The sequence below is a fragment of the Solanum lycopersicum genome, chromosome 10 (assembly GCF_036512215.1).
Source record: "Solanum lycopersicum chromosome 10, SLM_r2.1".
Classification (NCBI taxonomy): domain Eukaryota; kingdom Viridiplantae; phylum Streptophyta; class Magnoliopsida; order Solanales; family Solanaceae; genus Solanum; species Solanum lycopersicum.
In genome coordinates, this window is record NC_090809.1 from 10712540 (window position 1) to 10733299 (window position 20760).

Consider the following 20760-nt stretch of genomic DNA (forward strand, 5'->3'; position numbering starts at 1 on the left):
CACATAAATCTTATGGCCATGTACTGGTCAACTGTAGAACCAACTTTAGATCCAGGCCAAAGGTTTTCTTGGAAACCAGGTATGCTTCTCGAGTATTGTTAATGTTTATGGTGTAAGTTGAGGGCGTGAAAACTTAGTATTAGTATTAGGGAACACAATTCAAGAGTTCTGGGGTATCTATGAAGTCGTGTCTGTAGAACCATGGTAATCGGTGTGAAGTGTGCCACATGTACAACAGTTAAGAAATAATTCCCTTCCTTCTTACTCTTTTTCATGTGATAGAGTTTAACTCTATGAAAGTTTCTTTATACTTCGCTCTTGCCCATATCTTTCAGATCATTCTTACACGAACAGATTTTTGAGATCGTCCTGCTAGGAGAAATGTTGATCCCCAGGATCAGGGAGTCCCCAATTCACTAAAAGTATGCTCTTAAAGAGAATTAATCCTAAGTATTATGATTCTATACAGATTTTGATCAAAGTTGATGCCTATCAAGTTGGTCAACAATGAGTGGATCAATAGGATGTGTGTAACACCCTGGCAAGTAGGGAAACAAATTAGAAAGTTCTAGAGTATTGCATGAGTGTTTTAGAGTTTTGTCTAAGGGTTAAAATAATAAAAATGATTCTCGTACTGAGAATAATTGTTTTAGGGTTAGGGCATCAAGGTCGACCTCCCAAGAACCACCAAGGGGTTCTTGAGGAGTACCCTTAAATGTTACGACCCAAAGTACCTCTTAGGTGTAAGCGGCATCGTCGTCCTCTAAAAGGACTAAGACAAGCCCTTAGCATACATCATAGCACATCATAGGTAAAAAATGCGGGAAAATTTAAAACTTTTCATCTACATCTACTCCATGAGGTTTACATAGACTTTCCGCTTACACATAATATATATACATAAGGAGTTTACATAGACTCCTCACATAATAAGCTTACTTAGGCTTTTGTAATAGACAACATAACCAACATTTAGGAATTTAGTCTAATACTTTGTCTCACATTAAACTATCTACAAGAGTATGAATTACAATAGTTTGGGCATAGCCCTTAGTCTATTACAATATGTCCATATAGGCTACAATGAAGTCTCAACTTGAAGAGTAACTCTATCCTTGGAACTCAATAGGACTCACCAATTGACTTAGGAAAGATCCAAGTCTTCTTCTCCAGTAGACACGAATCTCATCAATGGACCAAACCTAAACTGTTTGGGAAAAAAGGAAGAAATATGGGTTAGTATAAACCACATGTACTAAGTATGACTCCTATACACAAAATCATCAATACATTAGAAAAGGAAAATTTTAGTCAAAATCATGCTTTCTGTCAGTTTAACTCAACATGCATATCTAAGAAGCATAATAAGCCAATTCAACATAATAAAAACCCAACATGAAGATCACCCAAAAAATATTTGTGGAGTTAATAACTTTGATGGTCACTCAACTATCAATTGTTTTCACAGAAAATCACTCAACTTCTATTTTGAACACAAAAGTCACTCAATTATAACTTGTTTGCACAAAAAGTCATTCAACTTTCTTTTTCAACTCAAGTCATTCAACTATAACTTTTTTCCACAGAAAGCCACTCAACCTATTAAATTTTTATTTTCATTAAATTTAACTGTCATAGAACTTTAATTATTAACCAAAATTTTAAGAATCGAATATATACCCATTTAATGACCCGCTCCATTTATCCCGACCCGCTAAAAATATAATATTGAACATTTTATTTTACTATTAATTCCCTAAATCATTCTACCTTGTCTCCCACATTATTTTAGTAATTAATTGTAAAATAAAATGTTCAATATTCAATGCGGAATGATTTAGGGAAGGAATGGTAAAACAAAATGTTTAATATTATATTTTTAGCGGGTTTGATCAAATGGGCGGATCATTAAATGGATTAAATGTATATATATATTATTCTTAAAATTTATGTTAATAATTAAATTTCATGTCACTAAATTTTAATGAAAAAAATAATTAAATAGATTGAGTGACTTTCTGTGCAAAGAAGTCATCATTGAACCCCATAATCCTATCCAAAGCTAAGTATCACATTAAGCAACCCGCTTCATACTTACAACTTATTCTCATAAATTCATCATTACATGATTAATAAATGAATAATACTCATAGTTTATCAACATAATCATAATCATAGTGATAGTCTTAAAAGAACATTACTAGAACCATCCCTTAGGATCCCACATGTGCAATGAGCAAGAGAAGTCCCATAGCCTCCCTTAACCTATGTAGTAGCTTTCAAGACAACCCTAGTAAGAGTTCACATACTTAAACATTAGTCTCTTCTAGACCCCTATGTAAATGTCTTATCATATCTAGCTCATAGGTCATCACAAGTTAGAATAATCCTTTCACTTTAGACACCACTTCATAAGTGATCACTTAACACTTTATTATAATCATAAGAAACTTCTTTCAATCATATAATAATCATTCCATGACATACTTGCACAATTCAATACCAATCATTCCATGACATACTTGCATAATTCAATACCAATTCAATAGTCTAGGGTTAAGGGTGAAGAATACTTAGAATCAATATTACAACCACACATTAGACCTATAAGCATTATTATCTAAGCAACTCGTAATTCATAATTGCTCTAAGAAGAACCAATCAACATACATCATTGCTCTTACAAGATCCTTCATATCTCCATTACCAAGAATACATAGCCAATTACATAAACAAGGTAAATTCAAGAAGCAATTACGTAAATAACAACAATGTAGCCAATCTACATATTCATGATTTTCACAATTCACCATATCAATTCAAAGTCTTCATAAAGTTAGGGGAAGAACATGGGTTTAGGGAAATCTCAAAGGAAATCGTCAATTAACTATCAAAATATACTTAAAAACATTAATTCATCATAATTTATCACAATTGATCCATAATTTCCTTTTTTTGAAGAAGACCCATGTGTAGACGAAAACCTATATTTGGGGGATTTAGAAATCATCTTTTGGAGGGACCTCCTTAGGAAAAGAATCCCAAGATTGAAATAAATCATAACTTAATGAAGCTTAACCCACGAAATCCAATTTAAACCCTAGAGAAATTGGTCTTCTTTTTCAAGTTTTCTTGCTTCTTCAATGGAGGATTTAGGGAGAGACAAAGTAGAGAGAGGAGAGTAATTTTTGGGTTTTTGTTTTAGAAATTTGATTGGAGTGGGTAAAGCTGACTTAAAACTGAACCTAATAACTTATATGGTCACCCCATAAATTACCCAAAAGACCCCTCACTTAAATGGGTTTTTTTTGTGAAGTCAAAATGTTTAAAATACAACTTATACAAATATGAGAAGTGGCTGCACGTCGCCGGGTTAATTTCATGATTTATTTTTGAAATCCAGGTTGAGGCAGTAGACCTCGTGTAGGCCCCACGTCACGAGGCAAATTTAAAATCCCTGTGTGATAGTTGTGCATCAAGCAGCAGCCACAAAATTCATGTCTCCACATAGGCTGCTTTGGCAGCCTGCTCGCTCTTGTTCGGGTCCTCCCCAAGGACCGTTCTAGTGGTCCTTGGAGTGTTGTGATTGTACGTTTTGTCCCTCTATACTAAATTTTACCCATTTTAAGTCTTTTTATATGTTTTTCACTTCATATGACCCTCTCAAACCTTCACCAACCATTCGGATGTTAACTAGTTTGTTTTCGCTAGTTTCCGGACGTTAAGACCTTTCTTTAAAGCTATGGCCCCAATATATCTCAAACAAGTTATTTACATTTATTTATGTCTAAAATTATCATTACTCAACATATAAGTCTCTAGTAAAGGTAATGGAATTCCAGGGGTGTGTCATTAAAACAACCCAAAAGGTTTAAATTGCAGCCACCAACTTTCTCCATCAACTGGCCGTGGATGGACCCAAGACATTGGAAAATGATATTTCTTATTCTATGTATTTAACTTGTGGTATTTTATACACATTATCCAGACACTCATCGGCCTCGTTGGAAGAAGCTCATTATTGTAATTATGAACTACAATGATTCTTTATTTTTCGGCACACATAGGACTGACCCAACCTGAACTACTATCAATAATGTGATATATGACTCCAACCTACTAATTATTTATTTCTTTTTTTACAACCTCTTGCTTGTGGGTATTCAGTCTCTTTTGATGCTCCATACTTGGCTTTATGTTCGATATGAGCTAGATTTTATGTGAACAAATATCCGGAGGAGTCCCAATAATATATGTAATTGTCTATCCTATAGACCTCTTTTACCGCTTCAACACCGATATAAAAGCTATTTTTGACCTATAATCAAGTCTTCAATAATAATGACGGACAAGGTGTTGTTTTGTCCAAAGAATACATACCTCAAGTGAAATGGAAGAGTTTGAGTTCATTTTTTGGAGGATCATCAATAGAAGGTTTTGCAGGTGGGGTGTTCGGATTCATCATTATTAATTTCAATTTTTTTTGGCTTGAAATGAAATTAGAACCGATTAATTGCAACAACTAGCTCATCATACTAATCAATAACCTCAGTATCGAAATTCATCATTACCGCTGCTAGTGTATCAACACCTAATCTTTCTGTAATAGACACTTCACATTCTCACTCCACACTATGATTTACCATCGATATTAATGTAGGATAAATTTTATAATTTGATTGACTTGGTGTAATTTGGATAGCAAACGTGATCCTACCAATATTTGTTTTTACAGTGCTCCGTGCCTTATTGTTTTGGGAAATTCTCTCAAGTTTTCAGTGATCTCAAAAAACCACACAAAAACATCACCAGTCAACAACAGAGGGGATACTCTTAAACCTATGATGTTCATATCCAAATCTGATAGTCCCACACAACTCTTACAGACACTACTCAAGCTGGCCATGTGAGAATATGGATCTTCTTAAGCTAACCCAACAAACAACCTTTTGCGGTAAGCTTTTGCATAAGACTACTAATCACCAAATATGTATGATAAAGAGGTAAAGGAGGGAGAAAAATAGGCCCGCTAATCCAAACCGCATCATAGTCGTCCATTTAGTTATCACGAGCACTCGATACTGTCGTATTTTGAACCCTTTCTACATTTCTTATAAGATGACCATTTTTAATTTCGGTGGCCGCATTAACAACTCTAGTAAGTTGAAGTTCAACTCCATCTCCTTGACCCTCTCCGATTGGATAAGTGTGTACCCCTTGGTTAGACATTTTCCTGAAAGTTTTTCTCAAATTAGGATTCTAAGCGGGTCAATGGTTCCCCTTGACTCAGTGTACTTGGCATACACAAAATATAAGACATGTATAAAAGAAAAACAAAGAGAAAAGGTAAAATCAGGAAATACTTGATTAAAGTTCAACAATGTAGGTAAACTTAATCTATTAGTTGTATTCCTCGGTGTCGGCACCAAATTTATACACTCAAATTACACCTCCTTAAGAAGTATAAGACATATTATCATGTAAAGAACCCAACTTGTAGGTTGGAGTTGATCTCACGAGAAATATGGTTTAGACATAAACTTAACTCACCATTATCTATTTTTAGTTAAACTATTTCTGAGAAAAGTAAACATGTTTTTTATTAAAAAAATAACAGATTGTTGGTTTGAATGATTAAGTAACAAGTAAACAAGATTCACAATTTGAAATATCAATATAAGATGTAAAGTAGGGCATATGTGCTCCCCACGAGTTCTTAACGCAATAATTCTCTTAACATTAATCGTATCCTAGTGTTTGACATGTAAGACTGATAATGTATGTAATCCTACCTGATTGGTAGTCATTGTAGGAACTTTCACTCATGACTTGGATTATGTACGCTGTGGTATTTACTAACCCTTACGTTTGCCCTTGATTAGTTATCATGTCAATTTCTTTGGGTATTAAGCCTAACGTCAATTGATTAAAGTCAAACTATTAGATAGCAGTAAATTCATAACTAAATCTATGTTGTTTAATCTTTTTTCTCATTCATTACTTTCTTGGTAAGATAATTTCTGACGTTGTACACTACTATAAAGACTTCTAAACGAAAATTTTAACAATACATGTGTTAACACTATTCAAGAATTACTTAATTATTAGTTCATATGTTGTTATTGCTTATAGTTCCCGCAACCCTAGTTGTTGATTTAGCTACTCATGCTTGAGAGTTCATAATTCATATTTAGGTTAAAATAAATAATGAACTTACAATTAGAATAGATGAAAACCGAAATCTTGAATTGAAATTCAAAGTGCAATTGCATAAATCATCTTACAAAAATTAAATTGCTAAGAGTTAGCAAAATAATTCCAGAAGACCAAAAACAAAAGTCTACAATAATGTCTAACCTTCGAAAAGGGGAAATTACAACTAATATTTTTAGAAGACAAATCCTAAACCAACTCAAAAGGAAAATAAGGAAAATTAGTCCAGGATGTGGTTTCGACTAAAGATAGTACTTACGGACCGTGGGTCGACCTACAGACCATAAGCACCTCCATGGTTCAGGTACTAGAACTCAGAATTTCATATCTTAACGACGGATGTGCAAAATAGGCCGTCACTCGACCATTGATCTGTCATTGGTTTTCGTGGTTCCACACTTGGTCTAAATTCCCTAACATAACCTACACTACATCTCCTACAGGTCGTTGTTGTTTATTTCCTTTGGAATCAAAAAAATTTAGTTTTTAGACTTGTTACTTAGAGTCGCAATTTCATTTGAGCAAAATCAAGAAACCTTTGTTTTCAAAAGATTAAAACATTAATTCTAGTGAAAACTTGACGGGGTTCGGGAGTTCTTATTACTATTTTAGGAAGGTTTTTACGACACCAAAAATATTCTCTAATTTGTGATTCTCCGACAACTAAATTATTTGGATAAAATATCAAACTTAATTTTGAGATAAAAATTATTTAGAATTTGTTTGAAAGTGAAATATTAATTTACTAGCTAAGTGATATTTGACTTGCAAAATTTGTTTAAAGATTATTTATACTTGGTTAATTTAATAGAGTCGTCAAAAGGAAATAGCTTTTTGTGAGGGATTGAATTTTAAACCCTAAAACCAACGATATAACCACAAATAAAAAAATACACAATAATGTAAAAGAGAGAGAGAAAGTTGGGTCCAAATCCGATTTCTATCCGTGTGGACCGGTATTTGGACCCACTGCCCATTTCCACCTGTCCTAAACTTCTAACTATAGAATGATAATAAAAGAAACAAAGGTTTCGTCCCAAAAATAACAAAATACAAATTTCAAAAAATAAATTTACGCTTCTCGACCCAAAATCTTAAACTTATTTGCCATGATTTGAATTTTCCGACACCAAAACCTTTACGCCAAATTCATGGAATTTCTCTTCGGTTCTATTGATTGGCCGACTCAATAAAGAATTTGTACCTTAAAAGTTCTCTCAAAATGCAAGGAAGAAAGAGCTTTTGATGAACTAGGGCAGATTTACATGCAAATAAACAGAGCGGAAAATAGTATTCGATGGTAACATCTTAAGCTGTAACTCTAAAGATAAGGGAGATTAAAACTCATAGGATAATAATGAACCGAAAGAGGCTAAAGTATGACAAGGAACTAAGATGAACAATAAAGCCAGAAAATCCCGAATACTATTAGATGATTCAATTATAGTAAGACCAAACATTAGATTGGCATGACAACAACACATTTTGACAGTAACTTTAACATATTCAACACACGTTCATGCTCCAAAGTTAGAAGCTAGTCAATCAACTTTCCCTTTTCCTCTTTTAAAACATAATTCTAACAAGATGGTTTGGGATGAACCAAAATCCAACGAAATGACCCCAAAAATTGCTACAGTAACAACCAAAATTTAAGCAAATTTAAGATATCCACTAAACATGGAAAAAATAAATAATTCTCAACACTAGTGACAGAAAATAGATAAACAAGCTAATGGCATAAATAACTTCCTAATTTTTAAACGATGTCTTGACAACTCTCCAAAGGAAAATGAAAAATTCCTCCAATAACGAGATCAAACTAAACTGGACAGATTTAACACAAATTAATCGACTAGAAAGTAACTTAAATTCTATGAGCGAAGAAAGCTTAAACTCAAGAAGCTTCACACAGACGGGTCATAACAGAAAAACCACTGACTATTGAATGACCAAACATCCATCAGAAACAAATGAAATTTAAAACATATACTTCAAAACCAAAATCAGCCTCCTTACTGCAAGATATTCATGAAAACACAAAGCTTTACCTCACTTCAAACCCCATAAAGGTTGTTTTTTTTTAAAAAAAAAGGATGATAAATAGAAAATATAATAGCTGAATTAACTTAAACAACAACAAAAAAACTCAAAATACGAAAAAGAACATGAAAGAAACATTAAATATGCTTAAGCATACTTCAGCAAACCAAACAAATATGATTCCAATCAACCTTGAGAAGTCTCAGTTGAACACATATACAGAAGAAATGCAGAAGAATCAAAAGTTAAACGAGCAAAACTAAAGGAGGGGCTTTTACCTTCTTTTAGGCAGCGAAATTGGAATAAAACCACGAGATAGAAGTGAACTATTCAACCGCAAAGACTGAAGCTACAACGAGAAACTCGAACTCCAAACAGTAGCCTTAGAAACTCAGAGAATACAAAACTATCATTTTTATTTCTACATTGATCCAAATTTTCTCTATTTTTGCCTATTTTTTTCCAACTTTCTCAAAAAAATTTCTTATCCGAAAAAAAAATTCTCCTCTCACCATGAAGCAAAATAGAAAAAATATTGGAGATTCATAGGGTTTTCAATTAATTTTTTTTTTTGGGGGGGAGGGACGAAAAATATCCAGATTTGAGGCCCATTTCAAATTGAAACGCCCAGATATCTTTCACTGTTTTGTCCGAACAAACTTTTTTTCTATCATTTAAACCTATTCCGAAAGTGGAAAGGGGAACGGACGGGAAAATCGTTTCGATAGTCCTTGGGGTGAGGAATAGCTCGATCTAACGATCCCAAGGACAGAGACGCGTTGCTTTTTCTCTGCTGCGAACAATACTATCCTACTGGGAAGACAACACGTGCAAGACAGGTGGAGTCGCAACATTGCTTTACTGCTCGACATGGGCTTGAGTTTTTAGAGATCGAGATTTTATGGGCTTATTTTCGTTGAGTTTGACTAAAACTAAGTAAGACAAATTAGTATAATTCATTTATGAGCTTCTTAATATTAATGAAACAAAATAAGTGACTTAAATATAAAATAATAACTCAAAACTATAAGTTTAATTAAAAACTAATTTAATAATATTTGTCATTTGGCGGAGTAGATGTAATGAAATGCAATAGTTTAATGTTGTGAACACCTAATTTTTTTACCAAAACATAATATATTTTACATCAATTTAAAAAAGGGTTATATTTAAAATAAAATAAAATAATAATAAGAAATTCTAAATTAATAAAAATTATAAGATCAATTATAGTTTAATAATAAGAAAAATGATAAATACAAGTTGGGAATTTAAGTTATTTGTTAATTATATAGTCTAAAAATAATAATAATATAGAAAATATTATGAAAAAGTATAGAAAAAGAAAAAAAAAGAGGACTCCTAAAGATTTCAAATTTGTTTTACCTTATCCTAATCATTCCCAACTTCGTAATGTATTTTCCTAAAAAATCTCATCCCATTTATTAATTTTTTGTATTTTTTTTCCTTTTGGACGTTTTTTTTTAAAACTTCACACAATTTTTTTATTTATGTTTATTTTGTTTATTTTCTATTATTATTATTTATTTATTTTATATTCTTATCTCAACCCCAATTTTCTCAAGTATTTTTTAAATTTAATCTTAATCCCCCTACACTACGTTTCTTAAAATTAACACCAGATTCTCACACAAAAAATATTATATAATCCCACGTTCAGTTGAAAAAAGCATATAGAGAGAGATATAGAGCTAACAAAAAGAGAAGAAAAGTGAGTTATTGTTTTGGAGAATTAGGTTAAAGTTAGTATTTTTTGTTGTGGTCCTAAATCGTGGCTCGAATCAGTAGATTTTAGAAATTATTTTTCGTGATATCCATTTTCGTAGCGAGGTACATCTAAATTCTCGCATTATTTAAATGTAATGTTGTATGAAAATTTGAATCTAATAATATGAAGTTCTTTGAATCGTATTTTATTATTTAATATCAATTAGTGATGCATGTTTATGATTTTTATAATTTTTTCTCTCGATCTGAAAAACGAAACAAAAAGAAAATGTTATTTGCTAACAAAAACAATATAAAATAAAAGATGTATCATACATATTTTTTTTTTGCATTATTATTAGTGTCTGTTATTTTTTTAGATGCAAGTTATATCAAAATTTATTTTGTGATAATTTATAGCTAATGATTTTCTGGAGCCTAGTTTTTCACTAAAAAAATAAAATAAAATTTATAAACTTGTTAGATTAGGATGTAAACTAAAATTTTTAATTGATTATAAATTTAAAAACTTATGTGTAATATGTTTCAATTTTTTTAACACATTATTTGAATTAAAAATTATATTTAGAATAAGTATAAGATATTTATCTAATTCAAATTATTAAAGTTTATAATTGATAGAATATATAAATATTATTAAGAGTTATAACTAAAATGAAAAATAATGAGAAAGAGTAATTAAAAAAATGAAAAAGAACATAAGAATTAAAAAAAAACATAAAAAAATAACCCATTTTTTTATTAAAAAAACAGAAACAGAAAATAAAAAAAAGAAGAAAAAAAACGTGAAGAATCGAAACAAAAAAGAGAAAAGAAGAATGAAAATAAAAATATTTTAAAACTAATAAAACAAAAAGTAGAAAAAAAATGAAAAAGAAAGTAGAAAAAAAGTGACAACTTTTTTTAAAAAAAAAAAGGGGGAGAAGAAGATAAAATATATAAAATAATAATAAAATAAAAATAATGATAAAAAAGAAATTGTACAGAAAAAAAATATAAAATTTAAAATAAAACAAAAACGTGCAGAGAAAAAAAAAAGAAAAAAGAGAAAAAAAAGGTTTTTAAAAAAGGGGACAATTTTGTTTTGATTAAAAAAAATAACATTCCTAATTTATTTAGTATTTCTTGATAAAAACTAACTTCATATCATATTAAATTTAATTATTTATCTTATTTTTTATCTAATAAATAAATAAATATATATTCCTAAATTATCTTGAACTCAAAAAAATCTTTTTTCAACACAAATTCTAATTTGAAGAAATTTTTTGATAACATTAAAAAATAAAAACATTTAAAATAAATAAGCCAATTTCAAATAAATTTACTATAAATTTGAGGGTAAATAATAATTTTATTATTAATTAAATAATATAATGTCTAAAAATTAATTTAAGTCAGACTAAAGTCAATAAAGCGATCGTGCCAGAAACCGCGGGACTCGAGGGGTGCATAACACCTACCCCTCGGTCAACAGAATTCCTTACTCAGATTACTAGTTCGCAGACCAATAAAAATAAAGTCAAATTTTCTTTTGATTGGAGATTTAAATAAGGTGACTTGGAACAACAAAACTCAATTCCAAGTGACGACTCTAAATAATAATTATTTCTTTTCAAAACGTCACTTTAAATGGAAAAACACTTTTTCTTTCAAACAATAAAAATAAAAAAATATTGAGAAAAAAAAAGGGGTGTGACAGATGGCGACTCCGTTGGGGATCACTAACTTAGAATTCGAGCTTTAAATATTGATTTATGTATGACTATGATTTACATATTTACGCTTTTGGATATTATATTTATTTAATTTAATATGATAATTATTTATTTAATATTTTGATAATATTTGGATTGGATTATAACTGTCTTCTCTCACGAACCATATTGAGTCTTCTCTAATAATAATATGGGAATTGCGAGTGCGCACCCAGCTTCTATCAAGATAGCCAGTGGATCTTCGATCCATGGTGAAGGACTTTCAGTTAAATATGTACAGGATGGGAGCACCCATGTACAAAGCCGGAAAGCGTTTACTACCGGTACGTTGCTACTCCTTACTCGAGTTGTCCGCTCGTTTTAGAGCCAGTCTAGATATCTTTTCTCCTCAAGTTAAACCTTAGTAGAATTAATACTTTCAGACATGATATCCTCACTAGGTTCCGATTAATTTGCATCATGTGCATGTAACTTAGCGAGATTCGTCATAGGGGCCCAATCTGACTAGGACATGACCTTTTCGTGAGACCATCATGAGCATTTTGTGCTACTTGTTGCTTCATGTAAAGACTATAACAAAATATTGATCGGCTTAGGATAATCGACTAAAGAAATAAATATATATTTTCTAACCATTTTCAACCAATGTTTAAAAATAAACAAACTAATACACATATATATACATACACAACTAATCCTCAATTTTATTTTCACTTTTATTAAAAGAATGCATAAAGAATAAAAATAATAATATTAATGATATATGTATATATGTCTTTTAAATTGTACATACACACATTCTTTTCTTTTTCTTTTTCTTTTTTTGATCAAAATGGTCTCTTTATCTGGTCATTCTTTTCAAAAACAACCTGAATAAATGATCACTTTAAACATTCCGAATAATTTTTATTTTTATTATTTTAACTACTCCAATAAATAATTTCGAATTATCAAAGTTTCACAATTAAATTTGATTTTAAAAATCCCGATTTTCTTTTTCTCAACCAGGTAATCATGAGATCTATGAGGTGTTATAAAAGACAAAGGGATGAACTAGTCGAAATGGTCAATGATCCCCCAAAGTTTATGATCACAGAGAAAATCCCACAATTACTAATGGGTTGATGGAACAATATGGATGAATTTAGTTGGACTTAGATATTCAAACTTTTTGGTTTCCTTGCGGATATCATGAGATTTAGTCTTGACAGAGGTTTGATCGAGGCTTTGATCCCGTTTTGGGATTCCACAAATAATGTGTTTCGATTTAGTGATTTTGAGTTGACGCCTACATTAGAAGAATTTGGTGGTTTCACAGGTTCAGGCCAGGATCTTTAAACAAAAACACTGATAGCTCCTAAGAGTGTCAGCATAGGTAAATTTCTAGAACAGATGCACATCATCCATCATCATAAGGAGTGTTTTGATAATGGGTTGATTTCTTTGGAATTCTTGTACTCAAGATATAGAAAGAAGAAAGGATTTTCAAGCTATGGAAAACAATTTTAAAATGGACAACGTCTCCCTACTTGGGAAAAATCTAGACAAGAAGCATTCATGGTAGCATTCTTGGGAGCTATGATTTTTCCAATGAAGGATAAAAAATTCGATAGTCGTCTGTCAGGAATAGTCACCGTTATGATAAAGAAAAGGAAATCCACTATATTGCCGATGATGTTGGCTGATATTTATCGCTCTTTGATTAAATGTAGAGAGGAAGAGAATTTTTAAAAGGTTGTAGCAATTTATTGCAAATGTGGTTTTTGGAGCACCTGTATCACCATCGTGTTGTGACAGATTTCAAATCCGATTGGACGAATTACATTTTGAGTCACCCAGATAGGATGAAAGAATTAGGAGACAAATTGCCAAAAGGTGTCAAAGCATGGAGACATTATCTTCTTAAATTGACGACATCTAAAATTAGATGGAACTATCATTGGTTTCCTGCTAGTGAGGTAATTGTTATTTCTTCCTATCGTCCATTCTTTGTTCTGACAAGCATTCGCGGGTTCCAACCATACATACCCCTCTGAGTTCTACACCAACTAGGACAAAAACAAATTTTACCAAAAACTGAGGATACGCAGAATTCTGTGTGGGAGATAACATTTGAAGATCGAGATCGAGAATCAGAAGCTCAAAAGATTTGGGGTGGTAGTCGAACTTTAGGTTTAAAAGCTATGGATGATAATCGTGTTGAAGAAAAAGTTGACCCCTTATACCTCCATTGGTTCATTGATCATGCCCCTCTCAAAGTAATACCCGAAGGATCAGCGTAAGAAATCATAGATCGAGAAGAGGAAATTGAAGTAAGAATCAAGAAGGCCCGACTCGAGGTGGAAAGAAATTATAGGTCTACTTTAGATATGCTAAGTAATGACCTGAAAAATGTTAAAGAAGAGTTGGCTCTAAGTGATGCAATACTCGAGAAAAGATTTGCATTGATTGAAAAAAAGAGTTGAAAAGAAGCATCTATCTACTATACGAACCCTACATGAAGATTTGGGAATTGTCACAGGTGCTATGGAGAAACAAGAGGAAGAATATAAGAAAGAAAAGAGCCTCTTAATACATGCGCAAGCTACGTTACAAAATCAATTAAAAGCCTCTATGGGATGAGAAAGGGACATCGCAAAATGTTTCACATTGTATCAAGCAGAAGTGGCGACCGAAAAAATCAATGGATGGAAGAGCGTAAATAATTTCATAACCAAATTGAAGAGCTTCAAGAACATGAAGAGCATCTGAGTGATGCAGTTGTCAATACTGAAAAATGGTTGCAGAATTGTCACGAGAATATGGAGGAGGCGAAAGTACAAGTGCTTCAATTGACAGAGAGATTGATTGATGTTTATGGTGGTCATCTCACTCGAAGTGATGAGAGCCTAGGTCGAGAGGCGCATGCATTAGCCCCACATCAGAGATGGATTTTTATTTATTTTTTTTCTTTTTAGTTCATCAAATTTTGTTTTATTCTTAAGTACTTTGATGTTTTTATTTTGGTCATTTTATTTGAATGGTATTTTCATTTTAAAGTTAAACAAATGTCGTATTTTTCTTTTGAAAGAAATTTATCCACATGAACTACATAATGATCTGATTCATGTTCAAACATGATACGTAGGCAACCTTTAATAGGTTTGATCAAAATGCATTCAAATTATTGAAGTAAAGTAGGGGACCAAATGACATAAGCAAGTCGTCCCAAGCCGGGATGAAACATAAAAGTCTTCCAAAACACATTATAGACATATGAAAATCTAGGTGCATAACATGCAACGTGAATTTAGTATCCTCAATATGTTGAATCCTAACACATGTTTTTTAAATATATATAAGAATTTAGAGAGTTTAAAAGGTCGTTGGTTTGTGAGGAGAGTTGGCATCTCATAAATATAACACAAGATCAAAAGGGAAAGAAAAAATGGCACGTAAAGACGGGACAGAGTCGGAAAATAAAGATGCACAAATCTAAATGGTTTCGCAAGAATCGGTACCTATAGAAGAGGTGAAAAAGTTAAGATAAGATATGACCGAAATGTACAAAGCTTGGATTAATGGGCAAGCTCCTCTGCCCTCAATTCGAGAATATTTTAATATGCCATTCCCCAACAAAGTGTCAACCAGTGACACGGTTTATCTACATAAGTTTGGACCTTACATTAACACATCTAATACTGCCGGAACTTCCTCACTAAACCCGTTGAAACCATCAATGATGAATAATCCACTTTTCATGCCTACTGTCCAAAATAACACAAATCCTTAATCGACATTGGTACAAAAATCCAATGATGACCCTACACTCAAATATCAATATGGCCAAGGTCATGCCCCTAAATTAACTTTCAATGTTCCTAACTCTTACCACCACTAATACAGTTCTCCCGTTGAAGTTGAGAAAAACATTAAGAATGAGGAACATGAAGAAATTGCAAGGAAAATGAGGAGTTTGGAACAAAACATAAGAAATATGCAAGGTCTGGGAGGACACAAAAGTGTCTCATTTAAGGACTTCTGCATGTTTCAAGATGTTCAATTGCCTCTAGGATTCAAAACTCCAAAGTTTGAGAAATAAAATGGTCATGGCGATCCAGTGGCTCATTTGAGAAGATTCTGTAATCAATTGAGAAGAACCGGAGGAAAAGAAGAACTTCTTATGGCTTTCTTTGGAGAGACTTTAACGGGCGTAGCATCATAATGGTTTATTGATAAGGACATTTCCCATTTGCACGTTTGGGATGACATGGCACAAGATTTTGTCCAACAATTTCAATACAATATCGATTCTATTCCCGATCGCAATTTCCTAGCTAATATGTAAAAAAGACATCAAAATGTTTTAGGAAATATGCCTTAAGATGGAGGGAGCAGGCGGCTAGAGTCAAACCTCCGATGAAAGACTATGAGTTAATTGATGTTTTTCTCCAGTCTCAAGAACTTGACTACTTCATCATCTTCTCGCTGAAATGGGCAAGCCTTTTTCCGAAACGATTAAGATCGGAGAAATTGTAGAGAATGGCATAAAGTCGGTTAAGATTAAGAGTCAAGCAGCCATTTGAGATACCATACAAGCAAGACAAAGTGGATCCGGTATTTTACCAATCGAAAAAAGAAGGAGGAAGTGTCCATGACGGCATTTGGATCAAGAGGGGTTCAAATGTGCATGAACAATCCTTATGGTCAAGTCCAACAAGAACAATATAATTCTCCTCAGCATTATTACCCGTCCCAATATATAGCTTTCAATATTAAGGCATATGTTCACGCCAACAATAGTGGGGGCCTGCCCCACAAGTTTCTCGACCCCAACAACAAAATTTCCAGGCGCCATACAATCTACGTCCCCGAAAAAAATATACGAGAGAACAAGGTCAAAAAGAAAATCTTACCCTAATTGGGGAATCGTATACGAGTTTGTTACAGAAATTAATACAATTGACACTGGTTGAACATGACAATCCGTACGTTGTCAATCAAAATGCAAGAAGTTTTGATCCAACTGTTATATGCAAGTATCACTCCAACGCTCCAGGTCATAGCAAAGAGAATTGTTGGACCCTAAAAAGAGTCATTGAGAAGTCAATCAAGGATAAGGTAATCGAGGTACGCAATGAGGAAGCACCAAATGTCACGAATAACGCACTCCCTGCTTATAATAATGAGCGTGTTGTGGGGATGGTTGACATTTTTGAAGATTATGAACAAAAGTGTAGAACAAAAGTGGAAATAAAGATTTCAAAAGAAGAGTCTAGTATGTTTTAGAACCCATACAAAGGGCACTGATAATTGTTAAAGATGCACGTTTGAATTTTAGAAAATCGAGGAAGCTAGTGTTGTATGTCCCTGAATCTATAAAAAGAGGAGACGTACCTTTGAATGGTCCATAAGGCTACATTCTTCGTAAATTTTCAACGTTTGATCAAAATCAAGAAAGTATGAAAGAGCCAGTTGTGATACAAATTGCAACACAATTTCCGATCACAAACACCAAGGCCGTTCCGTGGAACTACAACAAACTCGTCGTTACTCACAAGGGAAAGAAGATTGTCGAAGAAACAAATGAAACAAGAGGCTTAACTCTTTCCGGAAGATGTTATGCTCCGTAAGAATGAAAGAGGGACAAAAAAAATCAAAGAAAACCAGTTGCTGATGAAAAACCATTCACTGAGGAAGATGCTGAAGAGTTTCTGAAAAAGATGAAAGCTCAAAATTATTTTGTACTAATAATGTTTGTGTACGGGCATTTGATGGTGCAAAATGAGATACTCTTGGTGAAATATACTTAATTGTTACAATTGGACCAGCGGAGTTTGGAATCACTTTTCAAGTTATAGACATGGACACGTCTTGCAATCTACTTTTGGGTAGGCCATGGATCCATATGACTAGAGTTGTGTCGTCTACTCTACACCAAGTGGTCATGATCCATGGCTAGAGCTGTGTCGTCTACTCTACACCAAGTGGTCAAGTTTGAACATGACAAACAAGAAATTATTGTCCATGATGAAGATAATCTCCCAATAACCCGAGATCCTTCAATACCATGCATTGAGGCTAAAAGAGGTTGTGAATCTCACAACTGTCAGGCTTTGGAGATAATAACGGTTAATAAGTTCTTAGAAGGAAAGCCTATCCTCCAACCTCGTCTGTCCTCTACTTCAGTCATGGTCGGGGCTCAAATGGTACAAAACGGATATGAACTCAAAAAGGGGTTAGGCTTGTCGTTGTAAGGAATTGTGAATCCTATCAGTCGAATGGATAATCAAGATACATTCGGTTTGGGTTTCAATCCAATCGATATGAAGGCCAGCCCCTCAGGTGGATACGCTCAAACTTACTTCTCAAATAAGAACTATAGCGGTCGTATCAATTAAAGAACCCAATTAATAAGGTTGGGATCGTTCCCATGAGAAAAATAGTTCAGACTTAACTTCAATCTATTATTACTACTATTTAGTTAATTATTTCCTTGGAAAGCAAAGACAATTAAAAGGGGTTTTTTAACTTCTAAATGAATGAAAATAACTAGCTAAATTAAAGGAGACACTAACAGCTTCAAATGTTGGAGTTTAATCAATTAATAAAAGTAACTAGGGTTTACGTGTTTCCCACAGGTTCATAACTTGATAATTCTAACAATAACAATTCATTCCTAGTATCTGGCATGCAAAGTGATAAGTTATGTATTTCTAAATCCTTGGTCCGGCATCTAGAAAATTTCACTCCACAGCTTGGTCCGGCTACGTGTGTTGCTATACTAACCCTTACCTTTACCTTATATTAAGCATTGTATTTTATATTTGACTAAGTTATTACCTCGTAACAGTCAATACTAGTCTATTGGATAGCATACACTAAATATATGTTGATAATTCTTTTCATATTATCTATATCCTTGGTCCGGCAAGTAGCATTAAGGAGAGTTCTAACGTTGGCCATCCATTAAAAAGACTTCTAAGTGAAAGAATTATCAATACATGTAAGACACTATTCTAGAATTGTTATTTTAGTTAGGTTTTACCTCATTATTCGTCTATGGTTCCCACAACCCTAGTTATGGAGTTTAGTTACCCATAGTCATAATCACAATATTCAAATATGCAATATAAGAATTCATGTACTTACTTCAATGAGAAAGAATAAAATCCAAAAGGTCACTTGATTAATCAACAAAAATCACCAACAATCAATTACTGCAATTAATTGAAGACTAAAGATTTTCAAAAAGTGTAATAATAATCACGAAGTCTAATCCACAAAAGAAGCTCAAATAACCAAGAGTCTAACCCCAAAAACGAGGTTTTTTGAACTATTTATAAAAAATAAAAACCTAATTAAATAAGGAATCTATAAGCTGGAAATGTGTCAACACGCGGCAGGGTCGACGGATCTCGGGACGGATCATGGTGGTCACGACGGGCCATCATGGACTCCGTCGTCCCATACTTTTGCAATTTCGTCTGCTGCTTTCTTCATTACCCTCGACGGCAGGTATGACAGATCATCACAGGCAAAACGGTCCGTCGGGGGTCTCCGTTCTATAACACATAACTCTTGAAAATTGGATACTGGGACTACTTCTCTGATCTTTATGACGAACCAGCAGGATGGACCGTCATGGCTACGACGGTCCGTCATGCACTCCGTAACCCCACACTTCATTAGACTTTCCCATCTTCCTTCAGCAGCTGCACTACGATGCCACCTACAGACCGTCACGGGCACGATGGACCGTCAAAAGCTCCGTAGGTGGTACTTTTCTGCGTTTCTAGCTCAAAAAACCTCCGCATTCATCTTTTAGACAGATTTCCTGCAAATAAAGAGAAACTTAAATAAAAATTAGTTGCAAAAAGGCTGTTGGACACACTAAACTTATAAAAAAAGTATTAAAAATACCGTGACACCATGGTATATCAACACCCTCAACTTAAATTTGTTGTTTGTCCTCAAGCGACGTAGTATGACTCAATACAAAATCTTTGTACAATAGTATCCATGTTTTATCTTTCGCAATCATTTGGCTATCAATCCCGATCAGTATCATCATATTTATGCATGCTATCACTATTAGGCTTGATTTATGTGGAATCAGACCTGACATGCTACTATTTCCGGTATTGCAACTAGTGTCCTCACTTCAAAACAAAATCTTCATTTTTCACACAATGATTTCAGTTTCAGTATAAGGATTACTTTTCAACTCTCACTCTCAAAACAAATTCACACTCATTCACACATATTGTCATAAGCTTGCCCTTATTTTCACTACTTTAAGTTCGCTATACAACTCTTAGGATCACGATAGGGATATCTTAGCGTGTAACATAGGCTCAGGGTCAGGTAGGGTATATTTAGGTATACATTAGTGAATTTTTTCCCTCCTTGACACATCGGCTAAACATACCAGTTTTTATCATTTTATTTCGCCCAGTTTTTCATATTATTTCACCTTGCTATTTTCCCTTCATTCTTCATTTGTGTAAGTGATTCTCTTCTTTTTTTGCTTGTATTTTTTTTCTCTTTTCTTTCAACTGATTCTAGAGTCACTTTACTTTTTCTCTTTCTCCCTCTTTGTTTTTTCAAACCCACTTTCCAGAGATCCACTCTCAACTCATGGATTTGCCATGAGTCAAAGTACACAATACCCAAAGTTGGGTCTGGGCCATAAAAAAGGTTGTTTACTTATTTAGCCACCCTCAACTTATGTTTTTTGCATAAGTTGAGGTGGACATGTCCAAGGAGGGACCAGGGCCAACACATTATTCTCTAAAAAGATCAGTTAGGTTGGAAAAAAAAGATCTAGTTTAAGCTCAAATCATTAGGATCAAACAAGGATTAGTTTCATTTGGTTTTCTTTTATTTAGGCTAAAAATGGGCTACATTGAACAAAGGCCTATGATACTTTCATAATTGTCTATTACAACTTACTTTTAGCAGGACTAGCCAGGCAAGTTCTAGCTCAGTACAAAATTATATTCGAGCGGTACCCAAACATCTCTCAAAACTTTTCATACAACCATGTTACTCACTG

The 20760-nt window shown here is 33.2% G+C and overlaps 1 long non-coding RNA gene across 1 annotated transcript; it reads right to left on the minus strand.

Annotated features, from left to right (window-relative positions):
- Positions 1–829: 829 nt before the first annotated feature.
- On the minus strand, positions 830–9330 carry LOC109121218 (uncharacterized). Its single transcript, XR_002028667.3, has 2 exons — positions 8535–9330; positions 830–1207 (listed from the first exon to the last, which is right to left on the minus strand). It is a non-coding gene; the product is annotated as an uncharacterized lncRNA (long non-coding RNA).
- Between the last annotated feature and the right edge of the window lie 11430 nt (positions 9331–20760).